General features: G+C 41.0%; 1 protein-coding gene across 3 annotated transcripts in view; it reads right to left on the bottom strand.

The window, feature by feature from the left end:
- Window positions 1–17,255, bottom strand: part of IL1RAPL1 (interleukin 1 receptor accessory protein like 1) — a 1,123,909-nt gene that overhangs the window by 1,079,416 nt on the left and 27,238 nt on the right. The window contains exon 2 of one of the 3 annotated variants that reach the window (XM_084649011.1): window positions 9,548–9,622. The exons of the other annotated variants lie outside the window; for them this stretch is intronic. The gene's annotated coding sequence lies outside the window, so the exon portion shown is untranslated. The remainder of the gene's footprint in view (window positions 1–9,547; window positions 9,623–17,255) is intronic. 3 annotated transcript variants of the gene reach the window in all.

Genomic DNA, 17,255 nt, shown 5'->3' with positions numbered 1-17,255 from the left:
CTGCTCGCTATGCCCCTACTTATACATCCCAAAATGCCATTGGCCTTCTTGGCAACAAGGGCACACTGCTGACTCATATCCAGCTTCTCGTCCACTGTCACCCCTAGGTCCTTTTCCGCAGAACTGCTGCCTAGCCATTCGGTCCCTAGTCTGTAGCTGTGCATTGGGTTCTTCCGTCCTAAGTGCAGGACCCTGCACTTATCCTTATTGAACCTCATCAGATTCCTTTTGGCCCAATCCTCCAATTTGTCTAGGTCCTTCTGTATCCTATCCCTCCCCTCCAGCGTATCTACCACTCCTCCCAGTTTAGTATCATCCGCAAATTTGCTGAGAGTGCAATCCACACCATCCTCCAGATCATTTATGAAGATATTGAATAAAACCGGCCCCAGGACCGACCCCTGGGGCACTCCACTTGATACCGGCTGCCAACTAGACATGGAGCCATTGATCACTACCCGTTGAGCCCGACAATTTAGCCAGCTTTCTACCCACCTTATAGTGCATTCATCCAGCCCATACTTCCTTAACTTGCTGACAAGAATACTATGGGAGACCGTGTCAAAAGCTTTGCTAAAGTCAAGAAACAATACATCCACTGCTTTCCCTTCATCCACAGAAGCAGTAATCTCATCATAAAAGGCGATTAGATTAGTCAGGCATGACCTTCCCTTGGTGAATCCATGCTGGCTGTTCCTGATCACTTTCCTCTCATGCAAGTGCTTCAGGATTGATTCTTTGAGGACCTGCTCCATGATTTTTCCAGGGACTGAGGTGAGGCTGACTGGCCTGTAGTTCCCAGGATCTTCCTTCTTCCCTTTTTTAAAGATTGGCACTACATTAGCCTTTTTCCAGTCATCCGGGACTTCCCCGGTTCGCCACGAGTTTTCAAAGATAATGGCCAGTGGCTCTGCAATCACAGCCGCCAATTCCTTCAGCACTCTCGGATGCAACTCGTCCGGCCCCATGGACTTGTGCACGTCCAGCTTTTCTAAATAGTCCCTAACCGCCTCTATCTCCACAGAGGGCTGGCCATCTCTTCCGCATTTTGTGATGCCCAGCGCAGCAGTCTGGGAGCTGACCTTGTTAGTGAAAACAGAGGCAAAAAAAGCATTGAGTACATTAGCTTTTTCCACATCCTCTGTCACTAGGTTGCCTCCCTCATTCAGTAAGGGGCCCACACATTCCTTGGCTTTCTTCTTGTTGCCAACATACCTGAAGAAACCCTTCTTGTTACTCTTGACATCTCTGGCTAGCTGCAGCTCCAGGTGCGATTTGGCCCTCCTGATAACATTCCTACATGCCCGAGCAATATTTTTATACTCTTCCCTGGTCATATGTCCAACCTTCCACTTCTTGTAAGCTTCTTTTTTATGTTTAAGATCCGCTAGGATTTCACCATTAAGCCAAGTTGGTCGCCTGCCATATTTACTATTCTTTCGACTCATCGGGATGGTTTGTCCCTGTAACCTCAACAGGGATTCCTTGAAATACAGCCAGCTCTCCTGGACTCCTTTCCCCTTCAAGTTAGTCCCCCAGGGGATCCTGGCCATCCGTTCCCTGAGGGAGTCGAAGTCTGCTTTCCTGAAGTCCAGGGTCCGTATCCTGCTGCTTACCTTTGTTCCCTGCATCAGGATCCTTCTTCCCTAGATGAGCACATGAGGGAGCATGGCAGTACAAACACTGCCTGCACTCCTTACAGTCAGGGCTCTAAAGACGCTCTCAGCTGGGGGATTTGCAGGGGATGGCCACACCTAATTTCCTGGATAATACTCCTCACTTCTGGGGCAGAGGGATAGCTTTGACTCCCTGTGAAGCAAGGTTGCAATTATCTTGTGCCTCTGCCCTCTGATTGGCTTCCCAGTGCAGAAGGTCCCATGCCTTGGGGAGTTATTGACAGAAGCCAGAGAAACCAACGACGGAAGCGATTCCCACTGTTGGTAAGAAGGGACTAGGGCCTAACACTATTTCACACAGCAACCTTAGGCACTACAAGATCTTCAAAGAAAAACGTTTATATTTCACAAACTGGAGGGCATGTGACTGTGGCATTGACGCAGCAGAGTGACAAGGAACTCAGTGGTTAGCGTTTCAAAAATTACTTGACACTCTATAGCTACATTAAGAAAACAAAAGGACTTTTTCTACTTCTTTCTCTATGGATACTTTATTAAATTAAAGGATATGCGAAATCACTGCAGCAAGAGGTCAAGGATGCGTGAAAATGAAATGGAAATATACAGTGTTGTGCAATCACTGCTCCGCTAAGCGCTCCTTCATACACAGATCTGCAATACAGAGCTCAGATAAAGCCAGGGGGAAAAAAGAAAAAAAAAAACACAACCACCACAACACACAACCAGAATACTCCAGTCTCATTCACAAAGAAAACATTGGAAAGTATTTCCCTATGTCTCCTAACCAGTCAGCCCATACCTCCTCTGAAGACCCACACACAGCCCTTCAATATACTATCAAGACACAAGTCATCTTTCACCTCCATGGCCAGAAGGTACAAAAATCCAAAAGCTCTCTCCTGGATGAGGAATGGGAGTTGTCACCCTCATAGCATGCTCCCTTTACCTGACCCCATGGAAACTGATCCACAGGGGTTCTCCAAGGTTGAGCTTTGCCCTGGGGGAGAAGACAGTAGGGAACAGCAGGGGACAGGGCTGGGGGAGAAAGCCATGGTCATCAGCATTGTCTCTCCCACCCCCAACCTCCCTCCCAAGAACCACAGGACTTAGGTGACTTAAAGATTGCAGAGTCAGAATTAGCTTGTCCCTTCCCTACCCATCTGGGCTGTGGAACATTTTTGAGAGAAGTGGCTAGCTCCTGTAGGATCCATCACAATAAATGGCAGGAGGAATCCAGGGGAGGAGGAAGCCATGGTGAAGAGCATGGTGGGTGCAGCACCCCCAAATTTCTCTCTGTCTGGCAGTGCTGGAGGCAGGGTGCGGCATTGTAGGGTGAGGGCCCTGCTTGTGTTTTGAATTTCAAGCAGGTGGAGTTTGATTAGTCAACCTAAGCTCCGAGTGCTGGCTCCTGAGCAGAGCTTCCTAGGAACAGGAAGCGAGAGGATCCCAGCATGACTGGGGGCAGGAAAGGAGAGTCCCAGGGCAAGGGGGTGAACCCTGAGGCTCTGAGTCCAGCAGTGTCAGGACTAGGAAGGGGGCAGGTCAAGATGTTGTGTGGAGCAAGGCCCCACCTACACACAGACAGGTGCATCAAGTGATACTGTGACAGGCTCCGAATTTGGAAGCAGTGACAGCCAACAGGCTGGAGTGGGGATCTGGACATGACTTCATAGTACCAGAAAGCCACTGCAGCCCCCCACTCCCCCCCAGAAAATACTGTTACTGGCTTCTATAGTGGGGAAATATGGAAACCCTTGGTTTTAGACTCCCTGACAGTTCCACAGGGAGGTCGCTCCCAATCAACAGGGGAAGAACGATAAGAAAACTTCATGGGCAAGCTCATTATTTCCTTTCCCCCATTTGTGACACCTTATAGAGAAATCTAAGGAGTCCATGTATAATATTTTTCATATTTTCAATTTAGTTCCATTTATGACAAACGCTAAAATCACCATGTTGCCTGTCTCACTGTCCAAAACAATTGCAATGATACAGACATATCATGTGATGCAAGAAATTAATATTGCTCTGAAGGAAAGCTGTTACACATTTCCATTGTTAAAATTCCTCCACTTTTCGCCAGTCTGAAAAACAGTCTAAAATGTGGCATAACGCTAGCATTTTTCCTCGATGCTGTTAGGTACCAACATTTTCTAAACTAGGCTGGCTTTGATTCTGATCTCTCCCACACAAATTTTATACTGACTTCCATTAACTTCAGCGGAATTACAATCCTGTAACTTATGTGGTAACCTAGTCCTTTGTCTCCTTTCTAGTCAAACATAGTGGTCTAGCTGAAGTTTGTGCTGAGGTTGGTGAACTGAATCCAGGATAGTCAGAATCATGGGTAAAATTTTCAAAAGCACTGAAGTCCTACTGAACATCAATGGGTCATCAGTGCTTTTGAAAATTTTACCCCATGTCTTGAACTGAAACTTTTTACTGTTCACATGGAGGATTTCTTATTTTATTTTCACTTTAATGTACCCTGTTATTTTAAATATTCACATTGCACTTCCTGGGTTGAGCCAGAACAATAGATTCAGAGAATCCAGGGTCAGATAGGGACACCGGGATCATCTAGTCTGACCTCCTATATAACACAGGCCACAGAACTTCCCCAAAATATTTCCTAATAATAACCTTTTAGAAAGACATTAAATCTTAATTTTAAAATTGTTAAAACTGTTAAATTATGCATTATTTCCACTCTGAAGTTGTCTAACTTCAACTTCCAGCCATTGGATCGTGTTACACCTTTCTCTGCTAGATTAAAGAGCCCACTATCAAATATTTGTTCCCCTTGTAAGTAGTTACAGACTATAATTCACTCATCTTCTCTTTGTTAAAATAAATAGATTGAGCATCTTGAGTCTATCACTACAAGGCTGGTTTTCTAATCCTTTAATTATTCAGGTTGCTCTTCTTTGAACTCATTTTTCAACACATTTCTTGAACTGTGGACACCAGAACTGGACACAATATTCCAGAAGCTGTCACACCAGTGTCAAATACAGTGGTAAAATAACCTCTCGTCATACTCAAGATTCCCCCGTTTATGCATCCAAAGATTGCATTAGCCCTTTTGACCACAGTATCTCACTGGGAGCTCATGCTCAGCTGATTATCCACTAGGACCCCCAAATCTTTTTTCAGAGTCACTACTTCCCAGGATAGAATCCCCCATCATGTGAGTATGGCCTACATTCTTTGTTCCTGGATGCATACTTTTACATTTAGCCATATTGAAATGCATATTGTTTGCTTCTGCTCAGTTTACCAAGTGATCCAGATTGTTCTGTGTCAGTGCCCTGTCCTCCTCATTATTTATCAGGCCATCAATAAGTGAGGTTTCCTTTCAGGTCACTGATAAAAATGTTAAATAGCATAGGTCCAAGAACCGACCCCCTGCAGAACCCCACTAGAAACACACCCGCTTGATGATTCCTCATTTACAATTACCTTTTAAGACCTTTCAGTTACCCATTTTTTAATCCATTTAATGCGTGCCAGAAGACCACAGATATATTTCACAGTTTAGCTGGCCTAGGCAAAATCAAGATTTATCTGCAACCTGGTGAGGTTACCATCCTAATTAACAAAAAAGCTTTTCAATAAGCTTTGGGAATGAACAGGCAAAAAAATGTGTACCAATCAATTGCACCCATGGAGGCTTCACCATAGTTGGATTGTACTTGACAAACTGAGAAACAGTTGATAGTAAAAGTTTAGTACTAATGAACTTGACACCACAAACAAACATTTTTTATGAGGGGGAAGGAGAGCCTCTACCAAATTAATATTATTTTCTTTGTTGGCATTCAGACATTGATGTGATGTGTCCATATGGAAAGAGTTTGAACATGATATGCACTAGCTGTTGTCCTTTGTTCAAGGGCAAGTCAGTTAAACACATTTTATAATGAATAATCTTTTTTTCCCCAACCACAGTAGTCTCTTAAGGACAAATTCTGTAAGTTCATTAAACTGATTACAAGTGTCTCAGAGGATTGTAGCCTTTTGGTCAGGGAGCTTTTGGACTTGTAACAGAACATCCAGATTGTAAATTATAACCATACTGACATGTCCTTCTGGGAGAAAAGGAAAACAATGGCCTATAAAGCTCCTATTGCTACGTGAAAATAAAAACATCTGTTAATATGATGAGCGTCTTGTTGACTCAGTACAGTTGATCTGTTCTGTTCTCACCAGCACATGCACTCCAATCAATGGAAATTACTGCAGAAGGTATCAGGGGATGCCAGAATAATGTGTTTCCTCAAAAATGCATATTTTACTCAATAAAAGGTAAATGTTATAAGAAATAATTGTTAAATCCATGGTCAGTAATTGTATAAACCTCATACAAATTTCATTAAGCCATACAGGATTAATATAACCTTGTAATTAAGTGATAAAGTTAGGTTAATAGACACTTGGGAAAAAATGGTCTACATAGAAAAAATTTCTATTCCACTTTCCGATTACAAATTCATCATTCAAATGTTTTAAAATGTATGAATAAAATAGTTTCAGTAAGATATGCAGCTACAGGTTATGCAGCATTATAGTGAGTCACCAGTGCTCATGAACTCTGATTTCTGCCCAGGAAGTTGTAGATTTTTAAAAAACAAAAAACCACCCTCCAAAGCTTGTGTATAGTTTCTGTTTAGTCTCTCTATATAATCAAGCACTGCCAGCCACAAAAAACATCACGGTACCAGCTATTGCTATTACTTCAAGCTACATGTACTATTAAAATACAGATCCAATCTGAAAAGTGACTGTAAGAATGGAAGTATGTGGTCCTGTCTATCAAATACTTAAAGATCAAATATTCCTGATTTTCAAGTAAAAATATGGTTTTTGAGCTGTGAGCCCTGCAAATTCACCACTGAATCTGAAAGTCAAACTATCTTCTTCTAGCTGATTCTGTAATAGGGCCTTAACCAGTAGTTAATTCTATTGGTTGTAACACAAGCTGCAGTAGAATCCAGCTCGCTCTGTTTGAGTTGTATTGACTTTGCAATACCAACAGAAGGAAAAGAGTAGTAAAAACATATTTTTTTGGTCAGCAACATCAGCAGAAGTGACAATGAATTCACAGACAGAGTAGGCGTGTTGTGTAAGAAGGTTCCATTTTTACACAGGTCACTTTCCAGAGGAGAACAGCACTTTGTGGGCCACTCTCTTCTACAGATTTGTTTATTTATTTGGAATAAACGAAATGAAATATAAACTCACCTCACCCCAATAGCGTATTAGAAATATCACCCTTATCTCCTTGTACCAGTTTATTATTATACTTTCTTTAACCTGCACCCATCTCAAAAAACCTAGGATAAGAAATAGCCTTGGTTTAAGCCTAGAGGGTCTTAGCAAGTTCCAAAGCTGAGAGTCCTTCATTAAAAGAAAACAAACAAACAAACCACATTATCTGCAGTCCTCTTCTCAAGGAGAAAGCAAATGCACAGTTACCCATCTTAGGAATCTCTCCAAATCAAAGAAACCAAAGAATTTCTCTCTATGTCCTCTTTTCCCATTATGTTTGACAGTTTGCTAGTGAAGATAAATTTAAGCATATGATTAAGTGCTTGGCTGAAACCTGACCTTAGTCTTTTTCATGACTACAAATGATCTACAGGTAGAGAGGAAATTTGTGTTAGTTATCATGTGTTACATACCCTTGACCCACAGATGAGGCAAATCTATTATAACTGCCAGTCACAGAGTCTGGCTCTTTAGCTCAAGCTCTGGAGACATGCTTCAGCTTTAGAGGTTCAATCCCTCTTGTCAATCAAGATGGCAGCCAACATATGAATGTGGCATTGTCTGAGATTCTAATTAACGTGAGCCTGCCATTCAGGATGTACTTCCTCTCTCCAGAGCAATATGTTTCCTCTGCACCCAATCCATTGAAGTTGTGGGTGTGTAACAGCACCAACTATGGAGCCTTGCTCTTTAGATAAAGTCGTAGAGACCCATACTTTCAGCTAAGGAGGTTCCCAAGATGGCAGTCATCACATTAGTCACTTAATGTAGATCAGCATTAAAGGGGGAATTTTAAAGTCAGAAGAGCATGTTCAGCCACAGGAAGTTGGACAAAAAAATTATACAGTTACTGAAATGAAAGTTTTAGCAAATAGACAATATTCCAATATTTATAACTGACATGCTTTAAATATTGAAAGATATATATTTTGTTTCAAAGGGGAACTCATTAGAAAACTCAAAATAAATAGTAAGCTAATTAAAAAGATGGTGAGGGAAGGGGGCCAAGAAGATAATAAAATAGTCAAGTGAAACTTAGGTTCACTAGTGAGGCCTTCTTTGCTCACAATAGTTTAATTTTACATAGTTTTGGCCTGCAATTTATTGGTATATCTCAATAAACTTTGATAATTAATTCCTACAGCAGAGATATGACTGGAAAGGACAGAACTGATAAACTTCTGCTTTCCACGTGCTACCGATGCAGCATTCCAGCTTTGCTAACCAATATGGCTTTAATGAAAATTTAATTTTTGTCCATGGTTAAATAAGATTATTAAAATTTCAGAACAAGGCCATTGATACCAGAAATCTGCTTTGTGAAGAGTCCCTACACTCGCATGACAAACTAATACCCAATACATTCAGTGTTTTCTTCTCAAACCAATACCCTGAACCAGCTACAGACCTACCTTTTCCACCCATTCTTACATTTTATTATTGAAGTTAAGGGGACATCTACAGTACACATACATCTTGAAAAAAAAAAGCTAATGAAATATTATCACCTGGGCTTATACTGTACGTATTGCCTCCTATTCCTTTACATAACTGAAGATTATGCATTTCCTGTAAATTCTTCGTTGGTAGCTGTCATAAATATAAAGGGAAGGGTAACCACCTTTCTGTATACAATGCTATAAAATCCCTCCTGGCCAGAGGCAAACCCCTTTCACCTGTAAAGGGTTAAGAAGCTAAGATAACCTCACTGGCACCTGACCAAAATGGCCAATGAGGAGACAAGATACTTTCAAAGCTGGAGTGGAGGGACAAAGGGTCTGTCTATCTGTGTGATGCTTTTGCTGGGAACAGATCAGGAATGCAGCTCAGAACGCCTGTAAAAAGATAGTAAGTAATCTAGCTAGATATGTGTTAGATTCTGTTTTGTTTAATGGCTAGTAAAATAGGCTGTGCTGAATGGAATGTATATTCCTGTTTTTGTGTCTTTTTGTAACTTAAGGTTTTGCCTAGAGGGATTCTCTATGTTTTGAATCTGATTACCCTGTAAGGTATTTCCCATCCTGATTTTACAGAGGTGATTCTTTTACTTTTTCTTTAATTAAAATTCTTCTTTTAAGAACCTGATTGGTTTTTTTCATTGTTCTTAAGATCCAAGGGTTTGGGTCTGTGTTCACCTATGCAAATTGGTGAGCATTTTTATCAAGCCTTCCCCAGGAAATGAGGTGTAGGGCTTGGGGGGATATTTTGGGGGGAAGACGTGTCCAAGTGGGCTCTTTCCCTGTTCTTTGTTTAACACGCTTGGTGGTAGCAGAATAGGACAAGGCAAAGTTTGTACCTTGAGGAAGTTTTTAACCTAAGCTGATAAGAATAAGCTTAGGGGGTCTTTCATGCAGGTCCCCACCTCTGTACCATAGAGTTCAGAGTGGGGAAGGAACCTTAACAGTAGCCCTATATGCTTCTTCAAGTAACAAACACTAAGAGTGACAACATTTCACAAAACAACCAATAGGAACATTTTTTCCACATTTGAAATTTCCATAGACCATTACATTAAGTGTATAATTTAATGAAAATCTAGGGTTGAAATAGTTGCCCCCATGGAATTTATTGAGAATTTTGCCATTGATTTCAGTAGGGCCAGTATTTCACCCTAAATGTTGAAATAAAAATTTCCAAACCTGTCTTCCGGATTGCCATCCCTAGATCACAGTGAAATCAGTCAGTCAGTCCAGTGTTCCAGACCAGCCAGAGCTCTGACAATGTAAAGAAACATAATGCTCCAATTAAGTGGGAGTCTGCTTGGTTATTTTTTAAACCATTGGTTCAACCAGTATTGTACTAATCAGGAATCAAAATGAGGTTTCTATAAGTAATAAGGATTTCCTAATTACATGTCAAGTTGAATTCTTACCCCAGCTATTGCTGCTACAAGATATCAAGGATTCTGGTGGGAACATCCTGTCCTGATTAGGAATCCTTATGTGCAGATCAGGAATTCATTGGGTGGACTTGTGGGACATGCTGCCAAGCACACTTCTCTGCCACTCCACAAAGAAGATAAGTGCACCACTAGAAGATGTATACTACCAACCGTCATATACCTGTCATTGGGAGGGAGACAAAGATGGACGTCATCCTTATCAGACAACCACCTTTTTGGGGACATTAGGGATATATTTTCAAAAGAGCTCAGATCCCATTTAGGCAAATAAGTGGCCAGATTTTTTTTAGTACTCAGCCAGTTGGGCATTGAGATCATTTGAAAAATCATTTCATGAACATCAAAATGGGAGTTCTTTGGTTCCAAGGAAAATCTGGCCCTTATCTAGGTGTCAAGAGGAAACTGAGCTCTTTTGAAAATCTGGCATTAATTCTTGATGCTGAACTCTCGAAATCTAGCCCTTAGCTCTTTTGAAAAATTTAATCCATGGTGCCTGGACCAGGTTGGGATCTGTCTTTTTTCCAGAACTCTGGAGTACTAGAGAAATTTCCTGTGTTACTGGATTGGAGGAAAGGGACCTCTCTATTATCTTCATTATTTGTATTACATGAGCACCTAGAGGTACCAACCAGGACTCATTGTGCTCCACACTATACAGACACACAGTGAGAGACAGTCCCTGGCCTGAACAGTTTACAATCTAAATAGACAAGAGAACAAAGAATTGGAGAAATGAAGTGACTTGCCCAAGGTCTAAGATTAGGTCACTGGTAGACCCAAAAATAGAACAGAGTTTTCCGGATTTCCAGTCCAGTGCTCCATCCACTAGACCATGCTGCCTTTGCTATGTTGAAAGTAATTCTAGATTCTGGCCTCTTTCTGCTTTTGCCTAACAGCAAAACATATATCAGAAACCAGGCCATAATGTTTTATAGTCAAGGCTAGCAAAGCATTAGAATCAGTATTGAAGAATATTAATTATAGAAAGATTTTTTTCTAAAAATCAATATACCTTCACCAAAGGATTAGCAGAAAACAATTTTTAATGCACTAGTCAAGTGTCTGTTAAAATTTATTTTATCTTATCTGTTCGGTTTTCATAAGAATAAAAAAATGCATGTAGTCAATAAAATACTAAAGATTTTTTTAAGTCAGAAGTTGAACATTGAGCATATTTTATAGGGACCCTGCATCTTCAATAGGCTAAATATGTGTCCTCTCGCAAAAGAAACACACTACTAAGCAGCAGTATAATAAAGCGGAAACCAATGAAGCATCATGATTCCTGGTAGCACGTTTCATGCTACTATAAGTTCTGCACTCTAACATAGCTCTCATGACCCTTTTAGCATGTTTGCTATAAAACCCCATTGACAAATCAGGCATAAACACACACTGTAGGATAAAATTTCCTATTGCTACTTTTATCAGGATCTCCATGCATTTTTACAGCCTGATCCATCAAACATGGTAGGCATGTGAGTTACTGTAGGTGCACAAGTAGCCTCATTTTGTGGGTTTTACCAGAGATGTTCAGTAAATACAATCTGATATGGTAAACATTAATACAAGTGAGTAACTGTACTCCTATGACAAAGATAGACTATGCCCCAAAGATCTTACAGTTTTGGCTATGTCTACACCAGAGGTTCTCAAAGCCGATCTGCTGCTTGTTCAGGGAAAGCCCATGGTGCAGACCGGTTTGTTTACCTGCCGTGTCAGTAGATTTGGCCAATCGCGGCTCCCACTGGCCATGGTTCACCGCTCCAGGCCAATGCGGGCTGCGGGAAGTGGCGCGGGCCAAGGGGTTTTCCTTGAAGAAGCGGCAGACCGGCTTTAAGAACCAATGCTCTACACTATAGCTTATGTCACTCCAGGGTGTGAATAAACCACCCCAAGTGACATAAGTTACACCAACATAAACTACACTTAGTCCTATAGGAAAAGGGGAAGAGTTAATGGAGATTACACCAAATATGAGCCCCAGGAGGATACAGGATGGGTTAAAAAGGATTACAAGGGAGAATGGGAATGGAAAGAACTTGCAGCCAGAGGGAACAGGGGATAGACTGGAGAATAGCACCGTCACTAGGAAAAGGCAGGTCTATGTGATTGGGGACTCTTTACTGAGAAGAATAGATAGGCCTGTAACCAGAGCTGATCCAGAAAATAGGAGGGTGTGCTGTCTTCCAGGTGCTAAGATACGGGATGTAGACCTGAGGTTGAAAAGGATTCTAAAGGGAGCGGGAAAGAATCCCCTAATTATCCTTCATGTGGGAACAAATGATACGGCTAGATTCTCGCTGGAAAGTATTAAGGGAGACTATGCTAGGCTGGGGAGGACGCTTAAGGAAATTGAGGCTCAGGTGATCTTTAGTGGGATTCTGCCTGTTCCTAGAGAAGGGCAACAAAGGTGTGACAAGATTATGACTATCAATAGATGGCTTAGGCAGTGGTGCTATAAGGAGGGCTTTGGGATGTATGGCCATTGGGAGGCATTCATGGATAGAGGACAGTTCTCTCGGGATGGACTTCATCTGAGTAGGGAAGGAAATAGACTTCTAGGATGGAGGCTGGCACAACTGAGTAAGAGAGCTTTAAACTAGGAATTTGGGGGAGATGGTTGGGAGATGTCCAGGTAATCTCCACGCCAGAATTTAGCATAGAGTGGAAAGAAAATGAAGTAAGAGTGGATACAGCTGTAGGTAGGAGGAAGGGCAGTGTAGATACAAGTCTAATAGGTTATACTGGTAGTAAAATAACCGTGCCTAATAGGGTACAGAATGTGAGTGAGGCCAAACAGCAAAAATTAAGATGCTTTGTACACTAATGCAAGGAGCCTAGGTAACAAAATGGAGGAACTAGAGTTACTGGTGCAGGAAGTGAAACCAGATATTATAGGTATAACAGAGACCTGGTGGAATAGTAGTCATGACTGGGCTACAGGTATTGAAGGGTATGTGCTGTTTAGGAAAGACCGAAATAAAGGTAAAGGTGGTGGAGTAGCATTGTATATCAATGATGAGATAGAATGTAAAGAAATAAGAAGCGATGAAATGGATATGACTGAGTCTGTCTGGGCAACAATTAAATTGGGGAAGAAAACTATTAGAGCCTCCCCTGGGATAGTGCTTGGGGTGTGCTATAGACCGCCGGGATCTAATTTGGATATGGATAGAGCCCTCTTTAATGTTTTTAATAAAGTAAATACTAATGGAAACTGTGTGATCATGGGAGACTTTAACTTCCCAGATATAGACTGGAGGACGAGTGCTAGTAATAATAATAGGGCTCAGATTTTCCTAGATGCGATAGCTGATGGATTCCTTCAGCAAGTAGTTGCTGAACCGACTAGAGGGGATGCCATTTTAGATTTGGTCTTGGTGAGTAATGAGGACCTCATAGAGGAAATGGTTGTAGGGGATAATCTTGGCTCAAGTGATCATGAGCTAATTCAGTTCAAACTGAATGGAAGGATTAACAAAAATAAATCTGCAACTAGAGTTTTTGATTTCAAAAGGGCTGACTTTCAAAAATTAAGGAAATTAGTTAGGGAAGTGGATTGGACTGAAGAATTTATGGGTTTAAAGGTAGAGGAGGCCTGGGATTATTTTAAATTAAAGCTGCAGAAGCTATCGGAAGCCTGCATCCCAAGAAAGGGGAAAAAATTCATAGGCAGGAGTTGTAGACCAAGCTGGATGAGCAAGCATCTTAGAGAGGTAATTAAGAAAAAGCAGAAAGCATATAGGGAGTGGAAGAAGGGAGGGATCAGTAAGGAAAGCTACCTTATTGAGGTCAGAATATGTAGGGATAAAGTGAGACAGGCTAAAAGTCAAGTAGAGTTGGACCTTGCAAAGGGAATTAAAACCAATAGTAAAAGTTTCTATAGTCATATAAATAGGAAGAAAACAAAGAAAGAAGAAGTGGGACCGCTAAAAACTGAGGATGGAGTGGAGGTCAAGGATAATCTAGGCATGGCCCAATATCTAAACAAATACTTTGCCTCAGTCTTTAATAAGACTAAAGAGGATCTTAGGGATAATGGTAGCATGATAAATGGGAATGAGGATATGGAGGTAGACATCACCATATCGGAGGTAGAAGCGAAACTCAAACAGCTTAATGGGACTAAATCGGGGGGCCCAGATAATCTTCATCCAAGAATATTAAAAGAATTGGCACAAGAAATTGCAAGCCCATTAGCAAGAATTTTTAATGAATCTGTAAACTCAGGGGTTGTACCGTATGATTGGAGAATTGCTAACATAGTTCCTATTTTTAAGAAAGGGAAAAAAAGTGATCCAAGTAATTATAGGCCTGTTAGTTTGACATCTGTAGTATGCAAGGTCTTGGAAAAAATTTTGAAGGAGAAGGTAGTTAAGGACATTGAAGTCAATGGTAAATGGGACAAAATACAACATGGTTTTACAAAAGGTAGATCGTGCCAAACCAACCTGATCTCCTTCTTTGAGAGAGTAACAGATTTTTTAGATAAAGGAAACGCCGCGGATCTAATTTACTTAGATTTTAGTAAGGCGTTTGATACTGTGCCACATGGGGAATTATTAGTTAAATTGGATAAGATGGGCATCAATAGGAAAATTGAAAGGTGGATAGGGAATTGGTTAAAGGGGAGACTACAACGGGTCCTACTGAAAGGTGAACTGTCAAGTTGGAGGGAGATTACCAGTGGAGTTCCTTAAGGATCAGTTTTGGGACCAATCTTATTTCATCTTTTTATTACTGACCTGGGCACAAAAAGTGGGAGTGTGCTAATAAAGTTTGCAGATGATACAAAGCTGGGAGGTATTGCTAATTTAGAGAAGGACAGGGATACCCTACAGGAGGATCTGGATGACCTTGTAAACTGGAGTAATAGGAATAGGATGAAATTTAATAGTGAGAAGTGTAAGGTCATGCATTTAGGGATTAATAACAAGAATTTTAGTTATAAGCTAGGGACGCATCAACTAGAAGTAATGGAGGAGGAAAAGGACCTTGGAGTATTGGTTGATCATAGGATGACTATGAGCTGCCAATGTGATATGGCTGTGAAAAAAGCTAATGTCGTCTTGGGATGCATCAGGAGAGGTATTTCCAGTAGGGATAAGGAGGTTTTAGTACCGTTATATAAGGCACTGGTGAGACCTCACCTGGAATACTGTGTGCAGTTCTGGTCTCCCATGTTTAAGAAGGATGAATTCAAACTGGAACAGGTACAGAGAAGGGCTACTAGGATGATCCGAGGAATGGAAAACTTGTCTTATGAAAGGAGACTCAGGGAGCTTGGCTTGTTTAGCCTAACTAAAAGAAGGTTGAGGGGAGATATGATTGCTCTCTATAAATATATCAGAGGGATAAATACCAGAGAGGGAGAGGAATTATTTAAACTCAGTACCAATGTGGACACAAGAACAAATGGATATAAACTGGCCACTAGGAAATTTAGATTAGAAATTAGACGAAGGTTTCTAACCATCAGAGGAGTGAAGTTTTGGAATAGCCTTCCGAGGGAAGTAGTGGGGGCAAAAGATCTATCTTGCTTTAAGATTAAACTCGATAAGTTTATGGAGGAGATGGTATGATGGGATAACATGGTTTTGGTAATTAAATATTCATGGTAAATAGGCCCAATGGCCTGTGATGGGTTTTTAGATGGGGTAAGATCCAAGTTACCCGGGAAAGAATTTTCTGTAGTATCTGGCTGAAGAATCTTGCCCATATGCTCAGGGTTTAGCTGATCGCCATATTTGGGGTCGGGAAGGAATTTTCCTCCAGGGCAGATTGGAAGGCCCTGGAGGTTTTTCGCCTTCCTCTGTAGCATGGGGCACGGGTCACTTGCTGGAGGATTCTCTGCTCCTTGAGGTCTTCAAACTACAATTTGAGGACTTCAATAGCACAGATATAGGTGTGAGGTCTTTTTTAGGAGTGGTGGGTGAAGTTCTGTGGCCTGCATTGTGCAGGAGGTCAGACTAGATGATCATAATGGTCCCTTCTGACCTAAATATCTATGAATCTATGAATCTACACTGACGTATGCACCAGTATGAACAGCGCTGTGTCAGCAGGAGATCTTCTTCTGCCAACATAGTTGCTGCTGCTCACAGAGATGGTTTTATTATGCCAACGGGAGAGCTTTTTCCTGTTGGCATAGAGTGTCTTCACAAGCCGTGCTGCAATGCTGTAAGTGTAGACATGCTTTAAGTATTACCTTACCTATTAATTAAAATTCTCAGGACCTTTCACAGACTTCCTGTGTGACTTTTGACAAGTCAGTTAATCCCATTGTGCCTTGATTATTCATCTGTAAAATGGGGATAATAATGCTTCCATCATCCACCCTCTTTTTGTTTTATTGATTTAACTTGACAATCTTAATTGCTATGGTCTGTGATTTCCAAAAAAGATTAACTGAGTTAGGCTGCCATCTTCCAGAGAATTTCAATTAGGACTGTCAGGGTTCTGGTCATGCAAGAGCACCCTCTTAGGATGTTGACAGGATTGTAGACTCAAATGGGGATTCTCAGTAGCACTCCGAAGAGGACACAGAGTCTGATCCCTCTAGTTGAGTACCTCTGGATGCTTACCCCTTCCAGGGCTCAGGGAACAAATAAAGTAGGAACAGGAAAATAAACTAAGGAAAAGGAAAGTCTAATGCTCCTTTACCTCAGAGGGCTTGAACCTTCTTTAGGCAAGGAAGCAGGCTCTGTGTCTATCAGGCCTCTCCCTAGGAGTTGGGAAGATTGGGGATCTCCCCTCTTGAATGCCTCCTTCAGTCCTGACATGACTTACAGGTGCATCAAGCCTGGGCCACTCCAGCTCAGAGAAACATCTTACATGGTGCAGCGTTTATGTACCCTGTCATAAGGCCCTTTTGAGAATCCCAGACCATAGTAATCTGTAGAACTACCCACTTCAGTAAAGCATAAATACTTTCAATACCTGACCCCAAAGCAGCGGTCAAAACAAATGAATATAAAGAAACACATTTTGATGCAAGATAACAGGTTTTATACACTATATATTATTTTTAGCCATTTTGGTTAATTAAAAATAAAAGCTAATTGCTCATAACCAAAAATTCTCACAAACTACTAGGAATCATAATTATCAAATATTAAAGTGCAGTATTTATCAAACTGGTCAACTAAATTACCTAAGCAGCATTTAAAACATCCAATTTGCTTAATTATTTCAAATGCTGTGATTAATCTACCACAGGTTGACTTTTGCCTCTTTGACCTGAACTAGTCACTCTGTAGTATAGATATATCTCACAATTTTAGTGCACTGAAAAATCAATATATATAAGACTATAAAGGCAAAGTTATCACTTTATAATATTGGCAAACAAAGTTGTTGTTCTGCAAAATATAAGCCACCACTAATCCTCTAATACATTTTCAAGAGTAATAAATTTTCATTGCCTCTTACCTATGCAAAGG

This window comes from Lepidochelys olivacea (genome assembly GCF_965140295.1).
Source record: "Lepidochelys olivacea isolate rLepOli2 genome assembly, chromosome: 1".
Taxonomy (NCBI): domain Eukaryota; kingdom Metazoa; phylum Chordata; order Testudines; family Cheloniidae; genus Lepidochelys; species Lepidochelys olivacea.
This window is presented reverse-complemented; position numbering and strand designations above follow the sequence as displayed.